The sequence below is a fragment of the Danio rerio genome, chromosome 10 (genome assembly GCF_052040795.2).
Source record: "Danio rerio strain M-AB ecotype USA chromosome 10, GRCz13ab, whole genome shotgun sequence".
In the NCBI taxonomy this organism is placed as follows: domain Eukaryota; kingdom Metazoa; phylum Chordata; class Actinopteri; order Cypriniformes; family Danionidae; genus Danio; species Danio rerio.
In genome coordinates, this window is record NC_141030.1 from 29,534,296 (window position 1) to 29,555,284 (window position 20,989).

General features: G+C 34.2%; 1 protein-coding gene and 1 long non-coding RNA gene across 8 annotated transcripts in view; one reads left to right on the forward strand and one right to left on the reverse strand.

Annotated features, from left to right (window-relative positions):
• Positions 1 to 2,625, reverse strand: part of trpc4a (transient receptor potential cation channel, subfamily C, member 4a) — a 30,910-nt gene extending 28,285 nt beyond the window's left edge. For 4 of the 7 annotated variants that reach the window (XR_015500217.1, XR_015500219.1, XM_087268778.1 and 1 more), the window contains exon 1: positions 2,107 to 2,625. The gene's annotated coding sequence lies outside the window, so the exon portion shown is untranslated. Of the gene's footprint in view, positions 1 to 2,101 lie in introns of all 7 variants that reach the window. The other 3 variants (XR_015500218.1, XR_015500220.1, XM_087268779.1) reach the window with 2 other exon arrangements.
• LOC141376381 (uncharacterized) lies at positions 1,454 to 5,809 on the forward strand. Its single transcript, XR_015501163.1, has 4 exons — positions 1,454 to 1,663; positions 3,727 to 3,825; positions 4,259 to 4,328; positions 4,535 to 5,809. It is a non-coding gene; the product is annotated as an uncharacterized LOC141376381 (long non-coding RNA).
• The last annotated feature ends 15,180 nt before the right edge of the window (positions 5,810 to 20,989 follow it).

A 20,989-nucleotide genomic window follows, 5' to 3' on the forward strand; every position in this document is an offset into this window, starting at 1 on the left:
AAAGAGTAATATGAAGCTTAATGTGGTGACAATGGAGTCATTTAGATGGTTTTCTTAAGGAAACCAGGATGATACTAACTTCCAGGTTGACCAACAAAAATACCTCCCGACTGAAACAGTTCATAGACCATATGTATCAGCTGTCGGTTGTTGCTAAAAATATATTTTGTTTGAGAATATTTAGACAAATTTAACAGTTATGGTTCTAGGACCTCACAATTTTGTATCGGTCTAAATGATGTTAATTAAACTATTATGCTTGTGACTGCATCCCAGAGATCTCTGTCTATTCTAGAATATATCTTAAGTACATTTTCATGAACAGTCCAAATTACTATATGAGCTTTTAGGTGAAGTCTTTATCAGTCAAATGATATGATTACACAACCCAAGTCAGTCCTGAGATCGAGTTTATGATGACAGTAGCCATATCAATAAATTTAATATTGCTCTCTTGTACGCTGTCATTAAGATTAATGAAGGAACAACACGGGTCATTAAAGTCTGTTATTTTTATAAGTGTCAGCTAGATATGAGCTAAATATCGATACATAAACAGCAACAACCTGTAAACTATATTGTTTTATGGTCAGTGTTTTACTTGGTCTACTGATAAAACATCATGGTCCTTGCTTCTTGTTTCTCACATTTGTACACTTTTCAAAGACATTGTGGTGTTACAATTGCTCTGTCAAATGAATTGTGTAAAGCTTAAACGTTTACTATTCTTCTCCATTTTTAATCAATCTGTATATTAGACTTTAAACCTATTAACACTTTAGGCATTGCAACTGCTTGATCTTTTGTCCATATAGTATAGTGTTGTCATGAACACAAGTTAACCAAATAAACAGATTTTTTCATTAGAGTGTAAGCTAAAGGCTTAATACAGATAATCCTGAAACATTTGGCCATCACAATTTATCTACACTCCATAAACTTATTTGTAATAAACCTATTTAGGCATAAACAATCTCAAATGAGCAACAATATGCTTTTGCTTATATAGCATTATATATGAAATCATATTAATAAATGTAGATCTGTATTAGTCGGTGAGTGTTAATTAGGTGATAAGTGTTTTGTAGTGCTGTTTTGTATGCGTTAGCTATGGGGAAAATCAATTGTATATTCAATAACTGACCCATAGACCACTCAAGATTCCCCTTATACAATTTCATTTGTAAAAGCTATGTATTTAATTTAAATAAGCCCAAAAATGCAGTTCTGGATTTAGTTTAAACTTTAAGAAGACAAGACCTTGGATGAACTTACTACAAATTCAACAAAAAAAAAAGTACAAAAAATCTTCCCAATTTTTAGACTACTACCTCTTATATTTGAATTATGATGTTATTTATTAATTATGATTATTGATGTTTTTTGGTCGGTTTATGAACCTTTTTACCTGCCGAACAGGTTTTTACTATAGTCATGAGGACATTGGGAATGTGCCACTTCTGCTTGATGAACACAGACAGATCAGTGCGCAGTGCGCTCTCCAGTCTCCACTCATCACTGCCGGAGGCTGTGTCTCAAAATACAGCAAGCTGCCTACATCAGCAGCATTTCTGGCCATAGATGCTTTCTGGCGCTGTGCGAGTTAGCAAAATGACCAAAATAATACCGTAGGCGCACAATACGATACCCGCGCATGATGCAGGTAGGCAGCTTGCGTTATTTTGAAAAAGCAAGCTACAATTCAGATGGCGGTGCAGTTCATGTTAAACAGAATAATTCGAGTATTAATGTTTTAAGATGCCGCATCAATAAACTGATACAGAGAGTGAGATTATAACTGTAATTTTCTCACTTTAATTTATTCAAAATGCCAATTGTGTTGTTTTCCTTCCCTCGTGATACTATAAACCTGCATGAATTACTTTTTTTCTGTGTTATACAGATGGAAATGTAATGACAGTCTCAGTCTCTTGTCACTTTCTGTGTAGACAACATAAGCTTAAAGTAAACGGTGACTGAAGCTGTCTTTCGACTCCCTTAAAACGAAAGAAAGTCAGCTTTAGAACAACACGAGGATGAACAAACAACAGAATTTGCATTTTTGGCTGAACCCCCCTTCTATGAAATAGCGGAATCTCACCTCACCTGTTGGTTTTGGATGTTGCACTGACTCGTGACTGATTCCGTCTAACTAACGTACAACAGGTGCCCAGCGCGAAGAAAACCCGTTACGCTCCAACCGCCTCCACAGAGAAAAAAGCGCGAAAATGCGCAACGATGGAAATAGAACGCGGGAAAATAATATCCATTTGGACGCGCGGCGAAGCTCAATGATCCTCTCATTTCGCATTCAAGATGGAGCTAATCTGCAGAGTTTCCCAAAGCCAAACATGTTAGTTGCCTCCATAAAGTGCGCGTCTGACATCTGTAATCGTCTATCATCTTGCATATTCTCTTTCCCATGCAGGTGTCATCACACTTTGATGTGACGCTTTCTCAGCTTTCGTTAAGAGTTATTTTGATCATTGAAGAGACTTGGAGCGCAAAGGCTACCAGATGTCCTGTCTGCATTCTCTCTCTCTCTCTCTCTCTCTCTCTCTCTCTCTCTCTCTCTCTCCCTCTCTCTCTCTCTCCCTTGATCGAGTGCTTACATGTGTTATATTCACAGCTCGACGTCGAATGTCGGTCATTGAAGATATATTCAGTCATTTTTAATTATTTTTTTTTAAGTTTACACTCAATGAATTGCACAGTAGCTATATAAAAAAGAAAAGGTTTTAGTCTGCATGGCGCTCTCTTGTAATGACGAAAAATAATAATATTCAAGATACATAATGAGTAGTTTTCACTCAAATTTGCATTATCCATATTTTACCCAAATTTAGGTTAAAACCTCCCAACTTTTTAAAATGTCCCTGATAATCAAGCATTCAACAGCTATAACATGTCAAAACAATATTGCAGTGTTATGCACTGATTAATTATGATGATGTTGACCAATTATGGTGAAGCGGCATTGGATCAGTTCGCTCTCTGAATTCTGTTCTTGTTAAAATGTCTTAAATAGACAATAAAGTGCAAATAAGATTTAATTAAAGGATTCAAATTGCAGGAATCCAGTACAGTAACTACTGAAATATCAACCTCTTCAGGTATTGAAAATATTATTTGCTCACATAGGTAGGCTACTGTAAAAGGCTATTTTTATATATACAGTTGATGTAAAATTATTAGCCCTCCTGTTTATCTTCCCCCCATTTTCTGTTTAACAGAGAGTTTTTCCAACAGATTTCTAACTAATAGTTTTAATAAATCATCTCTAATAACTGATTTCTTTTAATATGACTAGATATTTTTCAAGACCCTTCTATACAGCTTAAAGTAACATTTAAAAGCTTAACTAGGTTAATTAGGTTAACTAAGCAATTTATGGTAGTTAGGCAAGTCTTTGTATATCAATGGTTTGTTCTGCAGACAATCAAAAAATAAATATATATAGCTTAAAAGGGCTAATATTTCTCACCCTAAAATAGTGTTAAAAATTTGGCTTTTAATTCTACCCAAAGCAAAACAAATAAGACTTTCTCCAGAAGAACTACTCTTTGGTCTATTAAACATAATTTGGGAAATATTTAAATAAGAAAATAAATCAAAGAGGGGGCTAATAATTCTGACGTCAACGGTATAGATTTGTTAATTAACAGTTTCTGGTTAATAAAAGTTTTAAGAGTTCACACTTAGCTATGGCTTGATATACATTTGCAGATTTGGCATGCTGTCCCGGGAGAGAACCCTGAGCTCTGAGATACTTGAGCCCAGGGCATCCTACCTGGTCATGTAGCATGACGGGGGGTTCGAGATCAGGTAGGTCTCAAGAGCTCCCCCTGGTAAATGAGTAAAGAGGGAGACGGGGTGTATGGGGGGGTTCTATAAAAACAAAGATAAGGAAGGTAGGATGAATGGGCTTCTTTTCAATCAGATTATGCTTTGATATCTGTTCCAACCACTTTTGATGTTGGAAAATGTAACCTTGCAGTTTTAACAAAATAAATTGTATTGATTTTAGTTGTTTGAAACAATATATTGCATAGGAAATAATACAGATCTGTAAAATAACAGAATGATTAAGTTAAGTACCCATACAGTAATTGTTTCAAACAACAAAAATGTCAATAAAAGTCACTTTGTTAAACGTTTCTAGCATCAAAAGTTGTCAGAGCTGAGGTGTCATTTTTCATTAAGATGAAAACGTTTATGAGGAAATCAAGACTGTCCTTCTGTATATCAATTGTTTTAGCTCAACAGTATGCAGAGAGAATAATCATATTGCCAAGTTGTCTGTTTGAACAGATGAAGGTTTTGGACAGGTGAGCATTTGTGCCATCTATCCACACGCACACTTCACCATCAAAGTAGTACAAATGATATACAGTATATCCAGACTCTGAGTTGATTTTGTCTCTATTTCAAGCCAATGATCAAACCTGTGAAACTGAGTCATAGATCTGGGTTTGAAGCATTAGGTGTGAAGAAGCCAACTCTAAAACTTCACATCCTTCCTGCAATTTGTCAGATTAACAGGTTCAACCATCACAGAGGAAGACAAATCAAACTGTAGCAGCAGCCAAAGACACTTCCCTGTGAGGATTTGATATCATCTTGAGGATCTGAAGGACATACAAATCAAAGATGTGGAGCCATAAAGCAAATTCCACATAATTCCTCAGCAACTATTGCAAAATGTTCACCACCTGTCACGATCAAACTCCTCTGAGAGGTCTTCAGGCCAAACTGAACATCTGTTTCTGTTTATCCTTTTTTTTTTTTTTAAGTTTTCTGTTTTCTTTTTTTTTTTTTAATATCACCATGCAGACATTTTGACATAACACTTGATTCTGAATCTGAAAGATGTAGAAGGTGTTGGGAAATATCATTGATGGAGAAGGCAATACCAGAAAGCAGTGACATGATGAGTGAAAAAATCAAGCAATTTGTATCCATTTCTCAGTGTGTATAGACAGTATATTTGGGGTATTTAAGCAAGTTTTTTTAATCAGTTATATTCATTATTAAAATAAGGTTGTGGTCACCTACCATATTAAGGAATAGAAAGATGATACATTTAAATTTAAGTGAGGAGTTGCAAAAAATAATTAGCAAATTACAAAATTTCAACTAAATTATATATTTTTATGGTTCTCTTAATTGAAAAGTGTTTTTACTACAGTCAATTTTTTTATTATTTAAAAAAAATCTGTGAATGTAAGTAAAATCTTATATTGCTGTAATTACCGTCTTCTAGGCTAAAAGATGGAATTATTTTGAAAGATTTGAAAAAGACAGTGACTGCTAGCCAGTTTTGAGGAAAACATGACACTGCGGGGTTAGTTAACAGGGTGTTACAATCAAGCCACACACTGTTAAACACCAATTAAACCAACAAAATAACTTTTTAATTTTGAGTGTAACATTGAGAACTTTTTATATAAAAATGTTTTATAATAAAAAAAAATAATATAATTTTTTTTAAATTGCTAATAATGCAAATAAATCCAAATGTGTTTATCCAGTAGATAAATAATAAATAAACATTCAGTGCTATGTAGAATAAAAATATATTGAGCTAAGTACTGAGGAAATATAGCTACTATTTAAAGTAAACAGAAATTAAATTAACTGTGTGAAATCTGCCTTTATAAGTATGCGTTAACTAACTCTCTGCCTGTTACAACTTGCCCCACTGGTGGGGTAAATAGCAACATTTTTACTCCTGGCACTTTTAGCAATACTATACATATAACCAGTGCTCATTTGTAAAAGAGGCTTGTGTTGTTGGTAAAAAAAAAATGATTTGTCTAACCCCATTACTTTGTTCATTATTTGGTCAAAACCAAAAAGTGTTACTTTTTGCCCTGCTCTCCCCTATGGGTGTTTCCTGGTTCTGGGTAGTGGCTGGAAGGGCATCCGCTGGGTAAAACACATGCTGGATTAGTTGGCGGTTCATTCCGCTGTGGCGACCCCTGATAAATAAAGGACTAAGTCGAAGAAAAATGAATGAATGAATATACAATTAGCATCAACATCAAACTACTGGTTCAGTTTGAGGCAGTGTCTTCTGAAAGCAGCACAAAATAAAATGAATAAATAAATAAGTCATGAATAAATAACCTTAAAACATACATCATAAATATTGTTAAATAAATTCAAATATTTAGGCCTTTTTATACCAAAAGCCAAATTCAACTAATAAATCCATGCAAAGAAAATTACTGTAACTTGTTTTTTTTTTTTGTTTTTTTTTAATTCAGAGATAGTGAGTTGTTTTCCTTCCAGTCCTGCCGGAGACTCTCTATCCTATTTCATACTTTCCTGTGGCTGTAATTTTTTTAAACAAACACAATGTGAATAAATCATATACTGTCAATACCATGCTGCCCCTGTAGATTCCCTGCAATGGATATAAATACAGCAGTGTGATGTGGGATGATGGGGTAAACAAACAAAGAGTTGAATTAGCTGTTAGACGTTCATGTTTCTATATCAGCTGCACACACTGCTCTGCTGCCTCCAGGAAATAACAGAAACAACTTGGTATTCACATTTCTTAATACAAAAAACTCACAAGCTTACCTAGAGGTGTGAAAAACTGAAAAACGAAAGATGGGGAATCGAAATGAGAACAGAGACCAAATCCAATATCATTTTCATGGTTTCCCAGTCTTCTCAAGCAAATAGCGAAATCGTTAGCGTATTCTGACCCTAAAAACTCCATTTGGATCATTAAAGCATGTGAGCAGAAAATGACACTGAATTATTCTAAAATGGGATAATTTTGCAGAATGTCAGTATTGATCTGCTGGGGCAGACACAATAAATAAAACGTCTCCTGTTCTTTATTAGCGCATATAAGAGAGTTTGTGTATATTTGTTGAGAAATGTCCACAACAAAAAGGGTTTATCAGGCCTCCATTTTCAAGACGACTGTTTAAAACCACATTACTGTTTGACACAAAGAGATCTAGATCATTCAAATGGATTGGAATGGAAATTTAGAGGCCATGGCCAGACATTTTGTGTTTCAGTGAACAGCATTTTTGGATTATGCTTGTATTTGTACAGGGATTACAGGGAAAAAATCTGCTTTTAATGCTGTTAGACAAAACATAAATATTATTCTTACACATATGTATTATTTTCATTCATTTTCTTGTCAGCTTAGTCCCTTTGTTAATCCGGGGTCGCCACAGCGGAATGAACCGCCAACTTATCTAGCAAGTTCGTACGCAGCGGATGCCCTTCCAGCCACAACTCATCTCTGGGAAACATCCACACACACACACTATGGACTATTTAGCCTACCCAATTCACCTGTACTGCATGTCTTTGGACTGTGGGGGAAACCAGAGCACCCAGAGGAAACCCACGCGAAGGCAGGGAGAACATGCAAGCTCCACACAGAAATGCCAACTGAGCCAAGGTTCGAACCAGCTACCTTCTTGCTGTGATGTAACAGCATTACCTACTGCGCCACTGCCTTGCCCATGTATTATTTTTGGTTTTCTTAAATCAAGAGACCAAGGCAAAAGTTTGAACTTGAAATTGAATGTGAAGAGATATTTGTCTACAAAATAATGTAAAGAAAGGAAAGTTTTTTTTACTGAGCTGTCATTGAAGGGTGAATGAAAATATAACCACAAACAAATCAAAGGAGTCTTTTAATAGTATATCTAATGAATTATTTAATGAAAGACCTCAATGCACTTAAAGGAATAGTTCACACAAAAAACAAAATGGTTCCAAACCTTTATGAGGTTCATTATTTTGTTGAACCTAAAGGACGATATTTTGAAGAATGCTGAAAACTATTAAGTATTGACATCCATAGAAGGAAAAACAAATAAGTAATTGGTTCCTGCTCTCTAGCTGTTTTCACAATATCATCTTTTGTGTTTAAAAGAAGAAGTAATCTAAAACAGGTCTGGAACAAGTGAAGAGTGAGTAAATGATGACAGAATTTTCAGTTTTGGTTGATGCTTTACATTGAATAAAGTGATTTAGCTATAATATTTGTCTAACATTTCATAAGGAATTTCATAAAAAAAAATGTATGTCCTTAATGAAATGAACCCTAATTTACTTTACAAACGCATTACTTTGAAGTAAGCCAGCCAAAAACTATTTTTGCTTGAAAAAATTGTGAGCCGATTCCTCCCCTTCCAACTACACTGAAGGAAACTAATTTTTGGTGTGGTAAAATCTAATAAATTTACTCTCGTTATTTTTAATTTGTAATATTAAGTGTCAAGGATAACTAGAATTTTCTAAGTAAATATTTAATATTAAAACATTTACTTCATGTAATAAATAAAAGGAGTGGAAAGGGTTAAATGTTATTATTCATTTACTTGTAATATTTAAATATTTTCTAACTGTTGAAAACTTAGTATTATGGATTATGAATGTGTAGTTTCCAGAATGCTTTGCATGCGACTGAATTAAGATAGAATATTTTTAAAATAAAAGCAATCTTGGGTGTTTAAATTTAAAAGAAAGACTTGTTAGAGTTTAATTATCATTAGTTTGAAGATTAAAAAGAGTTTTGAGTAAGTGTTTTTAGTTTTGCGGTTACCACCTTTCAGAAGAGTAGCACTCATGCTTTGGATCTTGGCATTTTTCAACATTAATGTTTGATGCTTCACTCAAAGAGCCATAGATATGCTAATGTCAATTCTGAGATCAGTAAGGATTTTTAAAGTAAATTTGCTCTTGGGTTCAATTTGCTTAAACTAAAATGAAATAACAAATTCCAAGTCAGTAGAAATGTGTGTTTTAATTAAACAAGTTATGCCAGATGTACTAAATTGTAACTAATAAGATATATTTAAATTTTTACAAAAAAGCAGTGTTCCTTTTGCTAAAACATGAACTTGACATTACTAATATAGATATTATACTAATATTATCTATTAACCTTTACTTCGTTAATTTAGAAGTGTTAGGATAAACATTAAGTAAATTTTACATGATATTGACAAGTTAATTGTATCTGATATAAGAATGTAAAATTTACTTCAAACTTGTTAGTCCAAATTGTTTTTAGGATTTTTTTAAAAGTAAAATTTTAAGAGTTTTTTTTTCATTGTGTGTGGGGAATATTGATGATAAACCTTAGGACAAATGCACATAGAACCCAGAGATTATCAGGTGAAACAAAACAATACCCGATCAGATGGCAGAATTATAACAAACAGTCAGAGAGTAAAATGGATTCATTACTGTCTGCAATATTGTCAACGAAGGAACACACATTTTGATAGAAAATTATAACTTTGAATTTGACAATAAACAGTTGATTTATTTAGACTCACACAATACCCTTCATGTCTAATCTCTCTAATATGCATCTTTTGAAAAGGTACTTCCCCAGTGACAACTCCTGTATCTTTATTTCTGAGAGTGTAGAGTGATTGGACCCTCAAATTCAACCTACACTGTAACAAATGATACGATCAATTAGTAATGACAGCATATGTTTTTAGCTCATTGTAACTTATTAAACTATGTTAATAATCTTCTAACTTACTTTTTAAAGTTTTGCAAGTTATTTTAAGCCAGTTTAACATAATACAAGTTCAAAAGACTCATAAGGTTAATTTAATTCAGCAAAAAAATTTAAGGCAGCCAGGGTTTTTTTATAGTGTAGTAGGGAAGAGAGGGTTATAGGGATTGTTAATGGGAAGCAAGGAAATAGATGGAGATAGGGTGGGTTTGAGAGAATGAGAAGAACAAGGCTAGAGGGCTGGTCTGCCTTAAATAAGTTTTAGGAATAGGTGATTGCTTAAGGAAGCAAAGTGAGACATGGTCCCACTGCCGAACCTTTGTTAACAAGCTAACTCCATTTAATTTGTACAGTATTTTCTCACAATGATGAAATGTATGACCTTTCAATTAGACACACACTATAGCCTAATCTGTCTAATTCTTATTATGTAATGTTTGTATTCAATTTCTGTATACTGTTTATCATTTTTATTCATTATGTTTGCATTTAAAGTTTCCACTTAATTGATTTCCCAATGATTCCTCAATGTGGAAATGTGAATAAAGGCCTATAAACCACATTTTGGCAGTCTTTAATGTAATGTGACTGTATGGAAAAGCCTTTTAAAGCTTGCTTTTTGATCGCACAAAATGCACTTACCAAACAAATGGAAATTTCCCTACAATTTCATTATCCAAAGAGTTACACTTCATACTGGCACCGTGACTTAACTGGTAAACTTCCCAGCCATTTGCAGGCTTTTATCATCAGCATATGGCTAATAAATATAAGCTTGTCTCTGCATGGCAGCTGAATTAGTTTCTCTCTCTGTTTGCACAAATTTGTCTGGCTCTTTCAGTCTGAATGGATGGTAAGCCAGGCTGACTTCACACTGCCGAGCTTGATCTGTCACAACAGTGGGAAAACTCTCGTGGAGATCTGAACTGTCATCGCTCAGGGCACCGGCTTGCTTATTTTGAATGAAGAAATGTGAGAGAGCTTGACGGCAAACTGTCATTTGAACAGTGGGGAATCAAATCCAAAATGTCCAGAACAGAATAAATGAGGAAAATATATGAGAAAAGGTGGATGGTGAGGGGGGAGGGTGGAAACACCTCCTGTTACTAGGCTACGGGTCTCTGGAGATGGTGTGATGAGCGCCCGTCACATTGCCACCCTTTGAATAAATACGTTATTAGCATGTGGATTCAATGGGTGTCTCGGTTTCTTCTCATCAGTGACCTCTCATTTTGGACATGTTTTATACTGACCATGTGACATAGAAATGCATTTAGATGCTGATCCAAGTTCAGTGGTCCAATCAGCAATGATTATCATTCTGAATGTACTCGCAATGAACATGTTTACATGCAGATTTACATAACTGGGCCTACACCAAATCTGTACCCAAAAAATCTGCTGCCTTTTTAGCCCTCATTGAGCTTGTAAAGGCATGTAAATATATATTTATATGTTTATATATATATATATATATATATATATATATATATATATATATATATATATATATATATATATATATATATATATATATATTACTTTGAATAAATTACTTTGAATTAAATAATATGCAAATGTTTAAATGATTTGTGTAAAATACAAATTGTAATGGAAAATTTTCTGTCTTTTATCAGATATTAATGAGAAACTTTGTTATCAAACAAGTGGTCTTTGCATTGTACACTTGTAAACCTTAAGGTTAAAGTTCTTATTATTTTATTTCACATTTTAAGTTTTTTGTTAGGCTACTATTCTCAAAACTAATCTGCATAAAACAATTCTGTACAAATTGAAAAAAAAATGGCAAATTCTGTCTGGCTTTTAATTTGCACATCTAACTTTGAGTATTTCATTTGTTTCATTATTTCATATAATTTGTCATTATCATATTAATTAAATTATTAAAAACTGAACAGTGCCTATTATCCTCTGAAGCTGCAACATTTAGAGTGCAGAACATCTTCAGGCACACGATGAAAACACATTTGTATAATTCTCTGGGTCAAGAAAACATTTGAATTTGTGCTGTTTCATGTTTTTAAATCCTTGCTTAAATCTATAGTGTGCACGTAAATAAACAGACAATTTAATGCACTGATGCTTGGCGACATCAGGATTACAGGCAAAAATTCAGCTGACCTTTATGGCATTTATGACCTTCCTCTAACAGAGGAAAACCATTTAATACATGTTCAGATATGTTCAGTTAAAGATATGTAACTGAAACAAAACAAAATGTACCCTAAGAAATGTATTTTAGGTCCACAAAAATGCAGACAGCACCGTTTAGTGGATTTGTCATACGAAACGTGCAAGCAAAAGTTCCCTGTGTAAAGCATTTTACATTTTGTACATTACTTTAGACTATTCACTTGTATAACTTTGTCTATCTTGCTATATAGTAAAATACAGATCGCATTACAATTACTGTGTAATTAAAAAAAATGTTAACAGTTTGTATTTTTAATGAGCCATGGCTGATTTAATAATATTAACATGAATACGAATAATACTCCATTTAAGAAACTATAAGCAGCTATCTTTTTTACTCACCAGCAAGTAATACCATCAAATTAAGATAGAGTAATATCGAAGTGCACAATTACAGTTGTCTATGACATGCATTTTGCGAAATGATACAAACATGGCGGTGCTAAACAATTTGACAGCAAAACAAATATTATTATGGCTTAATGAATGAATTTGTATCCACCATCATTGTTTATAGCATGACAAATAAATAACTGCACTTGGAGCTTTCGATAAAATTTAGGATTAAACACTCAAAATTGTATATGCTGTAGTACCACAACAATCCAAACTGTATGCTGATATGTAAAATTTCAGAGGAATGATGGATGCTGCCACATGGGGGTGTAATTATTTGAGTCATTAATGAACAAAACATGTAAAACAAGAAAGGAATATTCTGAAATAAACTCATAAACAACTTCATATTTAGAACAAGATAAATAATTTGATGCTGATGTCCATGTATACTTAATAATGGTGACCTTCAAGTCAAATTAAGTGTCACAGCTTGGTGAAACATTTTGATATGCTGTCAATCACAGACTGACAGTGTGTTTGTTATACAAGCAGACTTATGTAGAATCTGAGTGGTTAAAAGAGAGCAGAATGCTTCCCTCTGGATGCTGGAAAGATTCTTTAGGAGGCTGTCGGCAGCACTGGAGCGGGATAAAACAAAATCACCTCAGGAGCAGCTTGATAGTCTTTGATGACTTTAGGACGCCTTACTGAGAAGCACGATATTCAGCGGTTCAGGGTTTTGTTAATGAAAAGGATTTTACGAATTACACACTTATCCGAATGGAGCGTCTTTTCAATTAGGCTGGGATATAGAGACTGCAAATGATGGTCTCTAGACAAAGTGGAAAGATTTAGATTTTTTGTCTGTTTGTCAGTGTATGTGTGTCAGAGAGACACTATTTTGTGATCCCTAGCAAGAACAAACACTGGGTTCAAAAAGTGTAGAAAAGATTGCATTGCAGTCTCTGTTCCACTTGACTCAAGAGACTTGTGTTTGAAATATACACTTTGAGGTATTGAACCCAAGAGTGGTTTGCGTGGTCCTGTTTTTATTGGACAAATTAACTTTCAGAAACCAAAGTATGTCCTTTGGTTTTGATATCTAGTGTTTTTAGAATGATTATATAAACTAATTTTGTTTTGGGATGAATTTCAAAATTCGTAATTACGTATTTTCAAATGTCTAGAATACACTGACAAAAAGTCTTGTTGCCTATACAAGTTTTAGGGACAACAAATAATAACTTGACTTCTAGTTGATCATTTGGTATCAAAAGTGGCTTATATGAAAGAAAAGGCCTCTAGATTACACTTACTTTACCAAAATAAAATATGATCATGCCTTGTTTTTTAATTATTTAGTTAAGACAATAACTTATTAATGAAGTCATCTGGAATGGGAAAAAAAGTGTTCTTGCAGGACTCCCAGATTTCATCAAGATTATTTGGATTCATTTTCAATGCATCCTTCTTCATCTTATCCCAGACATGCTAATTAATGTTCATGTCTGGTGACTGGCCAATCCTGAAGCATTTTGACATTCTTTGCTTTCAGGAACTTTGATGTGGAGGCTGAAGTACTGTATGTGAAAGAGTGCCATGCTGAAGAATATGCCCCTCTCCTGTCGTTTGTAATTAAAAGGGCTGCACAAATGTCTTGATGCCTCAGGCTGTTGATGTTGCCATCCACTCTGCTGATTTCTCGCAAGCCCCCATACTGAATGTAATCCCAAACCATGATTTCTTTTTCACCAAACTTGACTGATTTCTGTGAGAATCTTGGGTCCATGCGGGTTCCAATTGGTCTACTGCAGTATTTGAGATGATTGGGAGACAGTTCAACAGATGATTCATCGGAAAACTCTACCTTTTGTCACTTTTCTAAATGATCAACTAGAAGTCAAGCTTTTATTTGTTGCTTTTACTTCTGGAATCGACAACAAGACTTTTGTTTTTGTAGTGTGTGCTATTTTAGTTGTTTTAATTTAAAATCTCATGCTTTATTCATGGTGTTACTTGAAATTGTGTACTGTTAAATTACAGTAGGTGGCCAGGGTATGGTAAGAAGAAATCTCTCTCAACATTGCATCACCACCATATTTTGGTGCAAATATATATGTAATATGACACCATTATGCCAGGCAATGTTATTCCAATGTATTGTTGTCCAGTTTGCTTTTCTTATCTGACATGGTTGTGTGTAAAAATCCAAGAAGTTCCAGCTGTTTCTGAAATACTCAGACCAGCCTTTCTGGTACCAGCAATCGTGTTACATTTATTAAAGTCACTTTAGCTGTGTTTAGTTTTATGTTAACAAGCAGTTGAACAGATCTACCTAATAAAGTGGCCAACAAGAGTGTGAGTTTTAATTATACACTCATGTCAAACAGCCTTATTAAATAAACTCTCTGATCCTGAGCTATCAATAAACATCACCAATCCCCCTGTAAAATACCCGAGAATACATATTAATATGTGCCTTCCTCATTTGCATTGACCTTTACACATGACTTTAGCGAAGGTTAGAAAGCTGGAATATCATCATACCCACATAGCAAAATTTCTCTGGCCCAGATCTGGCCCACACAATCAGCTTTTGCTTGGCCCACATGCTACAGTGAATTACAATTCATGTTTGAACCAATTCTGACTTCCATACAAGGGCCAAACACAGATCATGTCTGGGCCAAGTCTCAGCCAAGTTAATAATGCATAACTGCGCTTGAATTGGACTAGATATGTTGGTGTGTCATGATTGCAATGCATTTGCTAAACTCATGAAGCATTTCGCTTTATGACTGAATTTTAGAAAAAAAAAAAATTACTCAAAAATAATTTAAATGTATTTTAAAAGTCGGTCAAGACAGGCCAAACTTACATTGCGCACACATATAATTTTTAACATCTGAGCCAAATACTACATTTGATATCTGGCCCAAGTCTTGTGTGTCCCCTTAAAAACAGTGCCACCGCTGCCTAACCCGGGCCATGTTTGGGTCACATGCCAGTCCCAGACACATTTTTTGATACCTGTGTACTGTATGTCAAAAGTTCATGTCTTAGCACACATCTTACTCTCTGTCAAGTATAATATTTCCAGGATATTTGTATACCACAATAATTCCTATTAAAATATCTGGAGTAGTATGTTAGAAGCTTTACGTTCTGACATTTATACCGCACATCAAGTATTTCAACACAAAAAAGTGTGGACATAACATAATTTGTGGCTGACCTTATTGCATATGCATTTGTATGATTTTTCAAATGCAAAATGTATAAAGGAATTGATGTCAATAATGAGTAATTAAATGTAAATAATATAATGTAATACAATGTCACAATATTACAATTTTTAATGTACTTTATGAATCAGCAAAAACACAAATACAGTGTATATTTATTTGAGCTATAGTATATGTAACTATGGAAATAAGTTGGAAAACTATGGAAAAATTGTTAGATTAGTTGAAAATACTCTTTATAGTTACACAAAAATATGATTTTCATAGAGTATAAGTATAATACTTTCCCAGAGATGGGTTGCAGCTGGAAGGGCATCCACTGCGTGAAAATGTGCTGGATAAGTTGGTGGTTCATTCCGTTGTGGCGACCCTGGTTTAATAAAGGAACTAAGCCGACAAAAAATGAACGAATGAATAAATAATACACATCACTATTCATCTTTACTGTTCCAAAATAAGAGTACAGTTGAAGTCAGAATTATTAGCCACACATTGATTTTTTTTCTTTTTCAAATATTTCCCAAATGATGTTTAACAGAACAAGAAAATATTTACAGTATGTCTGATAATATTTTTCTTCTATAAAAAGTCTTATTTGTTTTATTTTGGCTAGAATAAAAGCATTTTTAATTTTTTCTAAAAAAACATTTTAAGGTCAATATTATTAGCCCCTTTAAGCTTTTTTTTCCGGAAGTCTACTGAACAACTAAAACTATTTTGTTTAGAAATGTGTTGAAAAATAGTTTGTTTTCAAACCAGATTTATTTAAACACACTAAAAAAATTAATACATCTAATTAAAGTTACATAAAATTATTCAAAACAACAGTAGCAGTGGGTTGCTGAGAGTTAAGTGGAGAATTAAGTGACTGAGTCAGATACCCTTCCAAATAATAGCAAACTACAGATGAATTAGGCTCTAATTTCAGATAAAGTTCATCAGAAGCCTCAGGACAAAAACATGAACACCATTAGTGTCACTCACTCACTCACCTTACAAATATGATCAGCTCGTTCTCAGCAGGTGTCTTTGAGGGGATTTTACTTAATTAAAGATCAATCCATCACAGAGCGAGACTAGAGAGTGGCTTCAAATTCATTTCTAATGACATGCAAAATAGATAACTGAAAATGTAAATAAAAAATTACAAAACAGATCATTTAAGAGGTCATGATCTAGCTTTTTTGTTTATATTGTACTGTTTTGTGAAATCATTTACACATATAATGGTACATATATATATATATATATATATATATATATATATATATATATATATATATATATATATATATATATATATATATATATATATTTTTTTTTTTTTTTTTACATCAAAAAGCATCCTAATTTTGAAGTAAAAGTTATTTAAAGGATAGTTTACCTCAAAATAAAAAAATCTACCTTTGTTTACTCACCCTCCACTGGTTTAAAACGTATTCTAGTTTCTTTTACCCTGCTCCGACCGAACTGCTTTGGAATTTCCAAGTTGCTTGATCCTAATGATCTTTGTAATCTGTTGGGTTTGTGTTCAGTGAGCATATCTGTAATGTATTGAGGTCCTAGGCCATTTAGTGATTTATAGACAAGTAATAATACTTTAAAATCTATTCTGAATGTAACTGGGAGCCAGTGTAGAGACCTGAGGACAGGTGTGATGTGCTCTGATTCTTTGGCTCTGGTCAGAATCCTGGAAGCATTTTTCTGGATGAGCTGCAACTGTCTGACTGTCTTTTTGGAAAGGCCAGTGAGAAGTCTCTTACAGTAATCCACCCTGCTGCTGATAAAAGCATAAACAAGTCCTCACTAGAAACAAAGCATCTAATTCTTGCAATGTTTTTAAGATGATAGTATGCTGATTTACTAACTGCTTTGACATGACTACTGAAATTCAGATCTAAAATTTACTCCCCTTTACTCTAGTCCCTATTCTCTTAGCTCTGACAGTTCTTTTGTATAATTAGCACTTTTTTTGCGCGTTGCTGTTTCTTGTTGAAATGCCTATTTAATTGTAAGTCACTTTGGACAAAAGTGTCTGCTAAATGACGTAAATGTATATGAAAACTAGTAACCATTGACATCCATAGAAAAAAACAAATACAATAGAAGTCAATGGTTACCAGTTTCCAGCTTTCTTTAAAAATTCTTCTTTAAATAAAACTCAAACAGGTTTAGAACAAGTGAAGATTCAGTAAACGAGGACAGAATGATGAGTTTTGATTAAACTATTGGTTTAAATTGTTAAATTGTTCCAATTAGCACACTCAACATATTTCTATCATTTCAAATACTTCATCATTTCAATCAAAGTTCCCACAAATAACATTGTCATGTCTCTGTGAAAGGCATGGAAATAGTTTTACTGCAAAAGGGGTTTCAAAAGCGACAATTTGAAAGCACTAAAACCAAACCGGAAAAAAAATCCTGTTCCCCGAGTGAACCCTTTGATTCTCTTCCCCATTAAATGGATGGCAAATTCAGGTGTGATGGCAAGATAAGCCTTTGTTATGAGCCGGGGTAATATAAGGTGTCTGTTTGGAGGAGGCTTTATTTCCAGTGTTTGGAATTCTGGTGGAGCGAGTGGGTGGAGACAGAAGATGAAACATATTTCCCTCTGTCTGGAGCTCAATATGAGACACGAGTGAGCAGCTAATAAAATTCACTCCAAGCACAGTCAGGGGAGAGACCAGCAATTGTATTAAGGCAGTTTTCAATTGCTATTTCCAAATGCATTCGTGGAATTTTCCCTCCGACAGTATCAGACCAACAGTTTTTTTAATACGTAATTTAACATAATTTTAAGAGGAAATGGCAATCTAGCAGTGCATTTCAATATGATAAAGAAAATAATAATAATGGATTAATACTGCTGTATGCTTTAACAAATCAGGGGTCAATTTGCTGGTGGCAGATAAGAGTGGAGAATCCTGTAGGTTTCAGAATGGCTTTTCTATTTCAGGGGTTTAGTTTGCATGAGTGACAACTCAAGCCAACAAAACAACTAGATTTGTTTCGTTTCAAGGGTCCAGATAATTACTCCTTACCATGAGCAGATGGAATTTGATTAAGGCTAAAAAAAAACCTCAAGCTTCCTTTCTTGCCAATTTTGAAAAAAATGTTTTGTCAACACCATTTCCTCTTTCAGACTGTCACAAAAAAAGACACTACTTTTTTGAGACCAAGGTTGTCTCCCGGTTCTCAGTAAGTGATTGAGCACTCAGAAAAGTCTGTTGCTTTTACTTTCACAATCTGCAATAGCTGTGAAGACCATTAACAGTGTGAGCATTTTTAAAACGGGCAGCACTCTGGTTATTGATCACTACTGATTAAGTACCAAGAGAACAGTTCCAAGGGACGTCGTCATTTTCTCACCCTCATGCCCTTTAAAGTCTGCATGAAATCTAAATTTACAATCCTTATTTTGCTAGTGGGGGCAGCACGGTGGCGCAGTGGGTAGCATTTAAAGCAAGGAGGTGGTTTGAGCCTTGGCTGGATCAGTTGGCATTTCTGTGTGGAATTTGCATGTTTTCCCCGTGTTGGCGTGGGTTTCCTCCGGGTGCTCCAGTTTCACCACAAGTTCAAAGACATGCGGTACAACTGAATTGGGTAAGCTAAATTGACGAAGTGTATGAGTGTGAATGAGAGTGTATGGGTATTTTCCAATGATGGGTTGCAGCTGGAAGGGCATCCGCTGCATAAAACATATGCTGGATAAGTTGGTGGTTCATTCCGCTGTGGCGACCCCAGATTAATAAAGGGACTAAGCCGAAAAGAAAATGAATGAATTTTGCTAGCAAATAGCTTTAAGGTGACTAAACCATTTTATTTATTAACCCTTTAATGGGCATCATAACTGTTTGGTTGACATTTTGTTCATGAGTTGAGGTAATAAGGTAAGCAAAAATAATCTTGTTTAAGCTTAGAAATTATTCTAATGCTAAAATATTATTTACTTGCCCCATTGGATGATTATTTAGCTTGCTTTAAGGAAAACACACTTAATTTTGACTTCTTGTTTCTGTAAACAAAACTATATTTTTGCTTATCTAGAAAATGTTCCTGATTTAAGAATTTTAGATTTGCAGTGAATCAGTTGCGTTTCTAGGGGGGCCAGTGCCCCTGTGTCAACAAGCTTGGCTCCCCTAAATTTGGATGCGTAGCGTAGTTTTTTTCACAATGTATAATTTTCTGAGAGTCTTCATAAGCCTATTTGTGCCAGTCTGTCCAGCCTGATCTCACGAGAAAATGTAAGTATTTTACGCTTTGAAAGTTTAGTGGCTAATTCGTACGAATTCGTACGAGTTCAGTCGTACGAAATGGTACGATTTTAAAAAGGAGGCGTGGCACCTGACCCCACCCCTAACCCCAACCGTCATTGGGGGATAACAAATCGTACTAAATTGTACGAATTAGATCGTACGAATTCATACGAATTAGCCACTAAATGAAAAAGTTACGAATTGCCGTGAGATTGTGTTGGTCTGTCAAGATAAAATTGCTTACAACACATTAATATTTTAAAGAAAGTAGTTAAAGTTTGCATAAGCAAAGATGGATCTTATTGACCAGTATATATATACTTATATATACTTTAAAAAATGAGACATAAATAATTATTTTTGTTTTATAGTAAATACTGTGGAAAATGTTCTTGTTTTGTTAAAAATCACTTGTGAAACATTATTTTAAATTAAACAGAGGGCAAAAAATTTACCTCAACTGAATATGCTAAAGTTTAATGTTGCAAAAATGTGTTATCCATTACAATACAACTTGTCAAATAAATAACCATGGAAAGTCAATTTGAGAACTGCCACTGCAGTGAATAAAGTTAAAAACCAATAGCTGGGTTGAATACTGAAGCATTTATAAAATTTATATTTTAAATGTAAAAGTTATTTATAACTGAATATTGTGTCATACTGGCAGTTGAAAAATCTATCACAGTACTTCAGAAGAATACTTTTCAAAAGAATAAATTTTTCTGTTTTTATGGTGTTTATTTGTCAGACCTTGGTCACTATGAACTGTCATTAGATGGCCAGACTTGCGTAATGATCTCTAGTTTTGTGTTTTACAGAAAAATGTAACAGTAAATGGGTTTGGAATGACATATGCGTTAGTAAAGAGCAGCATGCAAAACAAAAACACCTTGACAAATGTGGCATATTTAATATCAATACATTCAATTGGGCATACATTGATTCATAAATAAAACTACCCAATATAATATTTTGCTCAGGATGGATAATGGCTGTGAAAATAAAATGTATTGTGCAATTAGAAGGTACAAAGGTACAGATGATCTGTGACTTCTTTAGGGTGAATAGAAACATAATCGAGTAACGCCAGGGGAAGAGGATCCAATGAAAGCCAACACTTCGCTCCTGTCAAACAGACTAACAATGAAGTGCGTGTTGTGCTGGTAAGTGAGGAAAGGAAAAGCTAATGGAGCCCAGAGGGCTGGAGAGTGTTTTTCAGAGAGTGAGGTAATGACTGTAACCTCTGCTGCCGCCCGCCTGCCAGATCAGGCTGAAAAACCACTCAAACCAACTGAAGGAGAACCTGCCAGCCTATTGGACTGCAGACAGCAGGACAGACAAGGCTCGTGAAATGCTTTATGCTTTATGTATTTGTGTGAAATGAAGTGCAAAGAGAGAGAAAATGGCAG